The sequence below is a fragment of the Schistocerca americana genome, chromosome 8 (genome assembly GCF_021461395.2).
Source record: "Schistocerca americana isolate TAMUIC-IGC-003095 chromosome 8, iqSchAmer2.1, whole genome shotgun sequence".
NCBI lineage: Eukaryota > Metazoa > Arthropoda > Insecta > Orthoptera > Acrididae > Schistocerca > Schistocerca americana.
Genome location: NC_060126.1, coordinates 134,758,804 through 134,771,324, shown reverse-complemented (window position 1 = coordinate 134,771,324; position 12,521 = coordinate 134,758,804). Strand labels below are relative to the sequence as shown.

The 12,521-nt window shown below is 44.8% G+C and overlaps 1 protein-coding gene across 1 annotated transcript in view; it reads left to right on the top strand.

Annotated features, from left to right (window-relative positions):
- Positions 1–12,521, top strand: part of LOC124544796 (protein still life, isoforms C/SIF type 2-like) — a 600,560-nt gene that overhangs the window by 25,370 nt on the left and 562,669 nt on the right. The gene's annotated exons all lie outside the window — the stretch shown is intronic.

Genomic DNA, 12,521 nt, shown 5'->3' with positions numbered 1-12,521 from the left:
TCATAGACTGTATTAGTAAGGCTAGTAAGTCAGTTTTAATACTTTTTTAATGATTAGATCGGAATTGATTAAGTTCTTCTGAACAATATTTTTAAATAAAAAGTAATAAATTAATATGCAACGTACCGCTTTTTTCCCCTTCAAAGTTAGCGGCCGAAGAACACTCATCTTTTTATGTAATACAACTAAAGTTTGAGTTAGCGGAAAGAACAAATAAAACTTGAAAATTAGACACTCTTCTGAGCGAAATGTTCTCACTTCACGAGACTCTGCGCAGAGTTTACAGATTTAGCCCAGGGCGGACTAAAATCTGATGATCAGGAACTATACTACACTACACTACATCTATACGTTTATCTTCCTCACCTCAGTCATTTTCCGTAACTTAGCTTTCTAGTTTGGACGATAAACTAATACTGCGTATTTTTTCCCTAAGGTTTTGATACCCAAATATAGGGTTCAGAAGTAGATATTCTCGCTTCTCAGTTTTTTATTATACTTCTTTCTGTTTCATTTGTCATTTATGCAAATTGTAAGCGAAAATCACGTAATCTGTACCGTTACTAAGTGGGTCTAAGGGATTCACAGCTTTAACGTCAGGAATAATATCATGCGTGAACTTTGAGATTTATATCTGTTACCCACAACCTTTTCATAACTTTTTCTAATGCTATAAATATGAAGGTAGCATCGGTTTTAGCAACTTATCATCACAGTAAATTCGATTTAGAAAATGCGCTAACCATGACTAGGATATACGGTAAGCAGTATATTTCTGCAGAGAGACGCTAAAGTTTGAATTTCGTGGTTTACGTCAACCCGTTGAGGGCGGCGCGGAAACCGCTACCGCTACTTCGCTTCCGCACCGGTATGTGGGGTGCGCTTCCTGACGGGGAAAAACCATAAAAATGTATAAGCTTTGCCGTAAATCATAGCGCGCTAATAAATAATTCAAAAAGGCGCGGAGGCAGCGATCCTGGAAGCAATGATTTGACACATCTGCGTCCGCAGCCCGCTGCGAGAAAAGATTGCGCTGTCGGCTTTTACTTCCGTCTCTGAAAATACCTTCAGATGCGACGATTCTCACCGGTCTTCCGGACTCGGGAGGAAACCAGAATTCTGATTTTAAGGAAATTGTTCCACAACTAAATAGCATTTCAGGGTACAAGCAGCTCATAAAAAGCGTACGAAGAGAAGTAAGCAAAAAAATAAAAATTGTTGCGAAGGATATCCGAAATGTAAAGGTGCACATTTAATGAAAGTTGTTTTCTGAGAATAAGTGACACTACCGAGTCTGGCTGACGTAGTAAAATTCGCCAGATATCAGATCCGACAGTGACGCACTCAAAACGCTAAAAGGGGAAGTGGATCACCTGCGTGGAAATATACCTAGAACATGAGTCGCTCTTCCCAGAAACAATGGTATGTCTCATTCCTATCAAAATTGCAGGTATTACCACTATAGACATTTGAACGAATGATCATCTACTCAAGGGTCTAAGAGAGCAACTTTGGTAAAGCGAAAAAATCAATAAAATAGGACGAAAAACACACGTTTCAATATCGTGACTTATTTCTGCATTTGTCTCTGCGCAAAATAATTACGCTCTCTGAACAACTCTGCTACTGACGTAACTGCTGCACAGCTATTCAGTCTTCAAATTGAAAGTGTAGCATTTCGATGCAGTAACCAGAGAAAAGTGAAACATAACAAAATACAATCAACACCTGCACTGAAGTTGAAGCCTATGTTGCAATAAGCTCGGCAAATGCTGACTATGGCTTTTACATACTGCAAGTTCCCCTCGCTTCTAAACTGGTACCGTTATTAGCTTAGCCGCGAGTCCGTAGAGGGTGGTATATGTGACGTACAGTATAACTGGTCAGCATTTCCACCCGGAATTTGCGAGTGTAAGTCGGACCTTCCTTGATCCGCATTGGTGGGTCGTGTCGTCGGATTTTCTCCTACCTGTGTGCGTTGCAGCTCTCGTAAATGTAGTCCCGTGCAGATTCTTCATTGGCGCATTGGATGTCCCTGTCGGTGGAAGCTAATTATCTGAAATTGCTGTCGATCAACTTTGGGGTATCTATTTACTCGAAATTAACATTCAGAATGCCGTAATATCACTTTTATTCCTATTTCATCAATGATGAAACACTCATTTCACAAACTACTCGTAACCGAGAGCAAGGCTACCATCGAACAAGACAGGAAGAGCTCTTAACGCCGACTGCCGACTTTGGCGCGCAGTCCGTATCTCCTACTAGTTTCGTCACAGTTCGTGGATTTCCGACCAAGTTCGTACTTACAAAGATATCCATTTGTTAATGAACGGGTATGAATTTTAACGAGGCAAAATTATGATTAATAGTTTTAAACATCCAGAGGCTCCTCCCAGTATTCATGTTCACATAAATGACTTTAATTATTAAATGTAAATAAACAAAATCGGTGACTATGGCGCCAAGATGGCGGTACTTCCCGTCATGTATATTTCCCAGGCTGACGCTTGTTGCTACGGTCCAGCGCCGAGCCTCACCCCACTACGCGCCACACATGGTCGCTTCGTCACCTAGCCAGCCAGCGTGGGAAATGCTCTCCGACTCATGGCCGGCTACGGATTACAGCACTTCCTAAACGTCGTGAATACATCAATAAGAGACAATAATTTATTAAAACTGGTAAAAATGTCTTCCTCACGTAAGAGGCACTTTACAATACCAATTTAATCGTTTGAAAATGTAATTAGCTCGGCATTTGATATTGGACTGCTTGAATGCAGAAGTGATGCTGAATGTGAAAGAAGTGTCTTGATTTAGATGTAGATGTTGTTCTGTTGCAGTTTGCTTTGACCATTGCACTGAAATCTCACACCTGCACTTTGAAGACTGAATAGCTATGCAGCGGTGTCACATCAGTAGAAAAAAATTATTGTCCAGATAACGTAATTATTTTATGCAGTGTCAAACACAACGATAAGTCGCGACATCAAAATATGTGTTTCTTTTGGTCCGATTATATCGAAATTTTGTTTCTTCGAATTATCAAATTCGCTCTCTTACAGGATGACACCGCCGTAGCTCGCTCCCTGACACAGTCGGAACTTATCAGGGTGAAAGAAGGGTGAAAATAAAGGGACACATAGTTTGGCTTAGGTACCAACATGAAATGATTTCCGAGAAAGTGATAGTCCACGTATCGACGCCACTTCATCAGTCCTCTCGCGCAACATGTAACCAAGTGAGTTAAGAGCGCAATGGCTAAGAACACAGCTTTGAAAATTTGCACCCAGTGTACGAATCCAGTTTTATCTCTCTCTCTCTCTCTCTCTCTCTCTCTCTCTCTCTCTCTCTCCCCCCCTCCCTCCCTCCCTCCCTCCCTCCCTCCCTCCCTCCCTCCCTCCCTCCCACCCTCCCGACTCACTCACTCTCTCTTGTTGTCACGGATGTCGTTATGTGGCATCAATATTTTTGTGACATCGTGAAACACAATGAATATTCTGTGGCGCGCCTACCCCGTAGCACCAACAGCCGAATGTTCGCCGGCCACAATATTCAAACGCCACGGCCCCGCTCGTACCGCGGCAGGGCGGGGAAGTCAGCAAGTTGGCCAAAAGAGGGCGAATCTGGCGGTTGCGCCGATACCGCATTCGTCGCGCGTAGCTAGCTAGAATCGCCGTGGGCAGGTAGGCACTATGTTCTGCTTCTGCGGCCCAGCTCTGCAGCCAATCAAAATGAAGTAATCCTCTGCGAAGAAAGGATTTAAGCTCTCGCTGAAGCAGCAGAAAGCACTTTAACTCCATCATGTCGTCGCCAGCTGTTTTCCTGGACCTACAAAACGCGTGCGACAAGATTTGGCAGGACAATCTCGTGTACAAAATGCTGACACAGACGGCCATTCCAGACACCTATGTCAAGATCGTGAATAATTTCCATCATGATAGAATCTTCTTAGTTACTCAGCAAAACAAACGCTCGAGCTTACGTCACATGTTCACGGGTATCCCTCAAGGCTCTGTGTTGCCTCCCATCCTCTTTAAAATTTATGTTAATGAAATGCCAGTCATCCCACATTGCCACCTGTCGATGATACGGCGCTCTATACTACCCGTCGCAACATGGAACAGCTCATTGCTCGTATCCAGAGGTAGGTGGACAGTCTCACCTAGTGTCATTCAGACCAGATTGCTCTCAATTGCGCGAAAACTACGGCAGTCTGCTTCACGAAACGGTGCCCAAACCTCCACCACAACATCACTATTGCAGGCATCGAGGTCCTGTGGTCTACCGATATCAAATTTATATGTGCCTGCAAGGATAAAAAACTGCTCTCTCATCGACATGCGGAATACGTCGCCCAAAAAGGACGGAAACTGATAAAAGTGTTGTACCCGCTGTCAACAGCAGGGAACTGAACCTAGAAGCCAAGCTCCGATGGTACGGAACGATTGTCTACCCTCCCTTCACCTAATGCTCCTCCACCTGGACAAAGATTACTGCCTCCCGGATGTAGATCCTCCAGCGCCTGCAGAATAAGGTGCTTCGGTGGAGCTGCATGCCCCTCCCCTCACGAGGAAACACATATGGTAGCATTGAAGACGTCCATTCGAGAGAAGGCGTCTCTATGACAAAGTGGAAGTCCTGCGTGACACGGTCACTAACTTACACCACACTGGCACCACGACACCCCGTCACTGGCACTCCCACCCTGTTCCCCTCACCATCCTCGAGGAATTAGATTCATACCATGATTAACGACAACCCTTTTACGGCCATTAACACAATGTCAGTTTGATACGACCAGTCGTTATGTGTTGACTACCACACGACCACAAATATCACAACCTACACTATGTGATGAAAGTATCCGGACACCTGGCTGAAAATGGCTTACACGTTCGTGGCGCCCTGCATCGGTAATGCTGGAATTCAGTATGGTGTTGGCCCACCCTTAGCCTTGATGACAGCTTCCACTCTCGCAGGCATACGTTCAGTCAGGTGCTAGACCGTTTCTTGGGGAATGGCAGCCCATTCTTCACGGAGTGCTGCACTGCGGAGAGGTCTCGATATCGGTCTGTGAGGCCTGACATGAAGTCGGCGTTCCAAAACATTTCAGAGGTGATCTATAGGATTCAGGTCAGGATTCTGTGCAGGCCAGTCCATTACAGGGATGTTATTGTCGTGTAATGACTCCACCACAGGCCGTGCATCATAAACAGCTGCTCTATCGTGTTGAAAGATGCAATCGCCATCCCCGAATTGCTCTTCAACAGTGGGAAGCAAGAAGCTGCTTAAAACATCAAGTAGGCGTGTGCTGTGATAGTGCCACGCAAAACAACAAGGCATGCAAGCCTTCTCCATAAAAAACACGACCACACCATAACACCACCGGCTCCGAATTTTGCTGTTCGCAACACACACGATGGCAGATGACGTTATCGGGTATTCGCCATACCTACAGTCTGTCATCGGATCGCCACATTGTGTACCGTGATTCGTCACTCCACACAACGTTTTTCCACTGTTCAGTCGTCCAATGTTTACGCTCCTTACACCAAGCGAGCCGTCGTTTGGCATTTACCGTTATGATGTGTGGCTTATGAGCAGCCGCTCGGCCATGAAATCCAAGTTTTCTCACCTCCCGCCTAACTGTCATAATACTTGCAGCGAATCCTGATGCGGTTTAGAATTCCTGTGTGATGGTTTGGATAGATGTCTGCCCATTACACTTCACTACCACATCGGAAACAGTGGACCTAGGGATGCTTAGGAGTGTGGAAATATCGCGTACAGACGTATGACGCAAGTGACACCCAATCACCTGACTACGTTCGAATCTCGTGAGTTCCGCGGAGCGACCCATTCTGCTCTCTCCGATGTCTGATGACTACTGAGGTCGCTGATAGGGAGAACCTGACAGTAGTTGGCAGCACAGGCACCTAATATGAAAAACTTATGTTTTCCGGGTGTCCGGATGCTTTTGATCACACAGTGTATGTAATTGTGTTCCCTACTGCCTGATACCTTGAACTTCCAGCGTCGGAGGGTGGTAGGGGCCTTCAAGTCTCACCGCCACACCTTTAACGTGCGCTCCAATGATGTCATTGGAATGATATCATTGTAGGATAGAACAAATTTACCCTTTCGTCAAGACAGTAAGACTTAACTCAACCGGTGACGCTGTACCTCAACATACTACAAAAAAAGCAGAAAGGAGTGACATCGCCTGCCCGAAAATGATGATCACCACCAGGGCCCCAGCCACTGCAGCAGTCCACCGTTCACCACCGCTCTTCTGACCAAGACGTCCCGCTACTGGGGACCGGGCATTACCAGCTAGGCGGGTCTAGACTAGGACATCATTTCGGGGTTCCTGATGAGGAAACTTAACTTGACATCACTCGTACTCGTAAAAGAACTTAGCGTTCAAGAAGAGTGGATCAGTAGCGTTTCTAAACTTTCTTTCCACTGTATGTTCTAGCAAGTGTGACTTCATTCTTGTCGGTAGCAAGAATAGCCATTCATGCCATCGAAGACTTACGGAAGAAGTGTTCGTTGATTTGATCTGGAAGACTCTCCTATTACATTTGTTTGTTCAAATAATGCGTATTGTGCGAACAAACAATTAGTCAGTTCAGTCGAGCGTGTGTGCCTTCGTTGGACATAAAAGAATTAATTGACAAAAGAAGTAGACACACACACATGGCTCTGAGCACTATGGGACTTAACATGTGTGGTCATCAGTCCCCTAGAACTTAGAACTACTTAAACCTAAATAACCTAAGGACATCACACACATCCATGCCCGAGGCAGGAATCGAACCTGCGACCGTAGCAGTCGCGCGGTTCCCGACTGCGCGCCTAGAACCGCTAGACCACCGCGGCTGGCAAAGAAGTAGACATTTCAAATATTATTAAAAATAGCTTCTGTCATCAGAATTGACACGAATTAACACTTTCCAGAAAGCAGTTACCAATTGTTGTCGTTTATCTCTAATTATTCATTGGCAAAGCTGGCCCTCGATCCCAAGGAGACATACACAAATTAATGGAACGGCAACAGAATATGCGCGCAACAGCCACAAAATCAATGGAGCTCACGAAAGAAAATTATCATCAGTTTCTGGACAAATTTTTGCAATCTTATGACCCACAGCTCGTGGTCATGCGCTAGCGTTCTCGCTTCCCACGCCCGGGTTCCCGAGTTCGATTCCCGGCGGGGTCAGGGATTTTCTCTGCCTCGTGATGACTGGGTGTTGTGTGATGTCCTTAGGTTGGTCAGATTTAAGTAGTTCTAAGTTCTAGGGGACTGATGACCATAGATGTTAAGTCCCATAGTGCTCAGAGCCATGTGAACATTTTTTTTTTTTTTTTTTTTTTTTTGCAATCTTACGTAAATATACAGCCGTTTCGGTACATTATTGACTCATCGGGTGAGCGAAGCTATCACGCCTTATAGTAATAAGATGAACTATTTGTTGATGAAATCGGAATATAGACGTTAGACGTTCTCATTAAAAGTAATTCAGCCGAAGTGTATGCCTTTATGTCAACCGCGCGGCCTGTACTTTTACTAGCGATTAAAGAAACACATTCGCCCATTAGAGGGTGCCTTGTTTTCAACACACAACAAAGGAAAATCGCAAGTAGAAGTGAAGCAATTAACATACATGACTCGATCCATAATCAACAGCAGGCTCCAAGCTTTCGAGAAAAGGTGCGATATGCATTGTTTTCTGCGAAATTATCGCCAAATCGCAAGATATTTAACTACGGTAATGATGATTGTTTTCGAATTATATTCACACTAAGAAATGAGTGTGTGGTAAATGCACCTTCGTAAGTTGCTCGTGATGGTTGTTCTCTTGAAGCATGAAAGTAAAAAAGTATACAATGAAATACTAGAATTTACATGTTTTTAATTTTCATTTACCGTTAATTATATAAGATCTGTGATGATACAATCAATTTTTAATTTCTTTTGTCAATAATTCTATTGTATTTCAGATGTCACAGAAAATGTTGTTGTCACATAGTGCGGCGACAGCAAGACAGAGAAAAAGAACATAAGAATGGACCCGAAAAAGAGGTTCACAAATTCTGAGCTGAGCTCCTTAGCGCTGCGCCAACAACTCACTTAGATGCTCCCAGAGCGAGCGAACTGATGAAGTGGCGTTGAGCCTTTGACCGTCATTTTCTCAGAAACTGTTGTGTTGGCACCTAACACAAATAAATGTCCCTTTATTTTCACCCTTATTTCAGCCTGCCAAGTTTCGGACAGCGACCTTTGGCGTGTTCTCCTTGTTAGGCCTGAATAGATGTTCATTCAAATGCCTCAGATGGTAAGACGCGCAGTATCGCAGCGAATGGCTCATTGCACTGTTTTGGGGGAGGAGTAATTTATATTCTAAGCACATTTTCCTGCGTTTCTGAGCGTTCGAGGAAACCCATTTTCTTTGCAAGTGTGAAGATTACACTACGGTTGTTCCCACCGCGTGGGAGGCGGAAACGCTGTTGAAAATTGTAGCAAATCAATTTATGCTATTGTGAATTTGAAGAAATAAAAATTTATCTTAGTTATGGAACAAGAATTGGGAGGTGGTTCTTATTCAGTGATACACTTAAAAACTTGAAGAGATATAAAGGCAAGTTTAACCGTGAGATTGGGGCTTCTTTAGCCCTATCAGCTTATGCAGCACACTTGATTTAGCCTGAATATCTCGCTGGGAAAAAATTTCGGTTGACAAAGAAATTAGTTTGACAGGTGCTACTAAAGACAGGCATTCACTTAACACTTTTTATCACTATCATTAAAGTCCTCGAAACTCACGATCCTACACACTTTTGCTTCAGAAGAGTACTTACCATGATTTTCTGACCACAACTCTTATTTGTCTTTATCACTTTCAAACTCATTAAAGATTTTCGAGCGATTCAGGGCCGACTGACTCATTCCAACGCATCGAGAGCGCAGATTCTGCTTGGGATTCCCTGACTAGTGGCATGTAAACGTAACTTCCAGAACCTTCCAGAACATAAGCGATATCATAATCACCGGAAATAGCCTGCTACTATCGATCTTTGGCATGGGTACCGATAATTCCAGCCTTACATTTATTTCTAAAACATGCAAAAGTGTATATATTTTATTGGCGATTATATGAGCAACAAGAAAATGATTTGTGTCAAAAAAAATTCTTTCATTATTTTTGTAAAAACTTACGAGTTTTTCAAACTACTGGTTACAACTTCTGTGTTGTCTACAAGTTAGGTACAAATTCCAATGTTTCAACACCCAAACCCTAATTGTAACATAAAAAAGAGAAGACCTGAGAATGCTGAATGGCATAGTTACCTTCATTTGAATTTAATTTTCTTTTCTTTGGAAGAAGGCTCTGAATTCTCAACAATCAGTGCATATTTTATCTAACTTGTGAATGGCATTGTACCCAGCCCTATTGAAGCTGCTTTTCCGTCTGAAGATGTCGCGTTCCGTTATTTCGTTCCATTATTTTCAACAACTGCCCAGCAGTTTCATGTTCAGGTGAGTATGCCGTATCCTGCCGTATCAAGAGACTCGGTAGGAATAAGCTACATTGTTTACGATTTTGACTGAAAGTAAAATTAAACTGAAACTGCGCTAAGCGATTTTATCCCCATTCCAAAATTTCTAACCCAGATGCGTTAAGCGTGTGGAATCAGACCGAAAATAAATTTGACAGCAAGGACAGACGGGAATACGTGCGGAGCATCCGCATCGGCCGCTCACACAGGCTTACGTCTGACCTCGGGAATAAAGGCGCTTTTCCCTCTCGCCGGTGCCGGTACGGTAAATCACATTTGCCGATAAATCCTGTCTGCTGGGCCAAAGGTTTAGAAAGAAGCAGGTGCTCTCCAGAAAGCAGCGCGTTGGAACCCCCCCATCAATATTGCCGCTGAATCCTTCTTCTCTCCAGCAGCAATACGAATTTCCTGCAGTATTAAGATTAAAACTCAAATTCAATAACGATGGAATTGCACGTCCTGCTTCCTCATGTGGAATTTTAGAAGAGGGACCGATGACCTCGCAGTTTGGTCCCTTCCCTCTCCCCACCTCCCTCCTCCTTTAAACCAACCAATCACTTGTAGAAGATGTGACACTGTAATACTTGATTCGGTTGGAAGTTGATAGCGTTCTCCGGGAACTGTCCATACATGAGAATGAAGCAAAAATTTCTCTCCATAACATCCAACCAAAGACAGATAGACGATACTCATAGTTCCTTGAAGTTAGTAAAAATGGTCTGGGATGTTCCCGCAAAGTCCTGCCGTTTTCTAGACCGCAGCAGACAGTTACGCAACGACGCGGTAAATATCTAATTTCTACTCAACATCTCACTCACTGGCTGGTTCTACACTGTCCAGTCACATTAACGTCACCACCTTACAAATATCTGAATAATCAATCTTTTACAGCTCGGATCGGTGCGAGACATGCAGAAATGCAGTGATGTTCTGGAAGGTACCCACAGGGATGTGGAGTCACGCCGACTCCATTGCCGTGGCAAGCTGAGCGAGCTTTCTCGGTTTAGTAATCAGGGATGGTACCACAGTTTCTTGATGGGTTTGAAAGAGAGGAGTTTGGTGGCTGAAAGAGCACGGTAAACTCGCCGTTCGAACCACGCTGCTTGAGGCGTTGCATTGATCTGCTGGTAGATGCCGTCGTACCTAGATAAAACATCTGCATGTATCTACATCTACGTGTACATCATATTCGACAGACCAACTAATGATGTGTGGCAGAGGTTACTTATGGTACTAATAACTGATTCCTCCTACGGTATTCCATTCGCGAATGGCGCGTGGGAATAATGATTGTCGACAAGTGTCTGTTTTGGCTCCAATTTCTCGATTTTCTCGTCCTGATGCTTACGCGAGACCGAGTGAGGTGGCGCAGTGGTAGCACACTGGACTCGCATTCGGGAGGACGACGGTTCAATCCCGCGTCCGGCCATCCTGATTTAGGTTTTCCGTGATTTCCCTAAATCGCCTAAATGACCTCGATGTTCGGTCTCTTCCCCCAAACAATCCAAATCCTTACGCGAGATGTATGTGGGAGGAAGTAATCCGTTGTCTGACCCTTCCTGGAAAGTGCTCTCTTGAAGTCTCAGTAGTGAACCTGTCCGTGATGCTCAACGCCTCTGTTGTAACGACTGCCAACGGAGTTTGTTGAGCACCTCGCGCCCACTAAACGATCCGCTACTAAACGAGCAGCTGTTCGTTAGATCCTATCCACGTTGTCGAATAAAAGCAACTGCATGTAGGCGTGGACATTCTACCCAAGGATAAGTGCATACATGTGCCTTCAGCCAGTCTCTGTGGCCGAGCGGTTCTAGGCACTTCAGTCTGGAACCGCGCGACCTCTACGGTCGCAAGTTCGAATCCTGCCTCGGCCATGGATATGTGTGATGTTCTTAGATTAGTTAGCCAGCCGGTGTGGCCGTGCGGTTCTAGGCGCTTCAGTTTGGAACCGCGTGACCGCTACGGTCGCAGGTTCGAATCCTGCCTCGGGCATGGATGTGTGTGATGTTCTTAGGTTAGGTTTAAGTATTTTTCTAGGGGACTGATGACCTCAGATGTTAAGTCCCATCATGCTCAGAGCCATTTGAACCATGTGCCTTCCAGAATGACGAGAGCATCCAGGGAATGCCGTGAAAACATTCCCAAGACCACAACGCTCCCTCCTCCGGTCTGCACCTTTCCGACGATTGTTGCAGGATGCTTCTTTCAGATGATTCACACCGCTCAAGTCAACGGTCATCTGTCCGATGGAGCATACAACGTGATTAATCTGAAAAGGCCACATGTCGCCACTCAGTGGGCCTCCAGTTGCGGAACTGTGGGGCACATTCCGACCTTTGTCGCCGATGAACAGCAGTCAGCAGCGGTTCAAATGGATCTGAGCTCTATGGGACTTAACATCTGAGGTCATTAGTCCCCTAGAACTTAGAACTACTTAAACCTAACTAACCTAAGGACATCACACACACCCATGCCCGAGGCGGGATTCGAACCTGCGACCGTAGCAGTTGCGCGGTTCCGGACTGCAGCGCCTAGAACCGCGTGGCCACCGCGGTCGGCTCATTCGTAGGAAACTGAGAAAATGCAGTGCCTGAAAACAGAACTAGCAGGTGATACTGAATGTATACAGAGAAGGGCAGCACAAATGGTCACCGGCCCGTTTAACCCGCCGGAGATCATGCTGAAAAACATGGTGCAGAATTTGGGAATGGAGAACCATGTGGTGAAAGACTACGTACAAAGGGCATAAAACTTTTCCGGGTATGGTACCGCGTTATAATGTGTAAAACTACTGCTTCTGGAGAAAAACCAACGTTTCGGCCACGGTTGCAGCGATCTTCTTGTGGGTCTAGACCATTAGACCCAGAAGAACGCCGCTGCAACCGTGACCGAAACGTTGTCTTTTTTTTTTTTTTTCTCCACCAGCTGTAGTTTTACGCATTATGACGTGGTACCATACC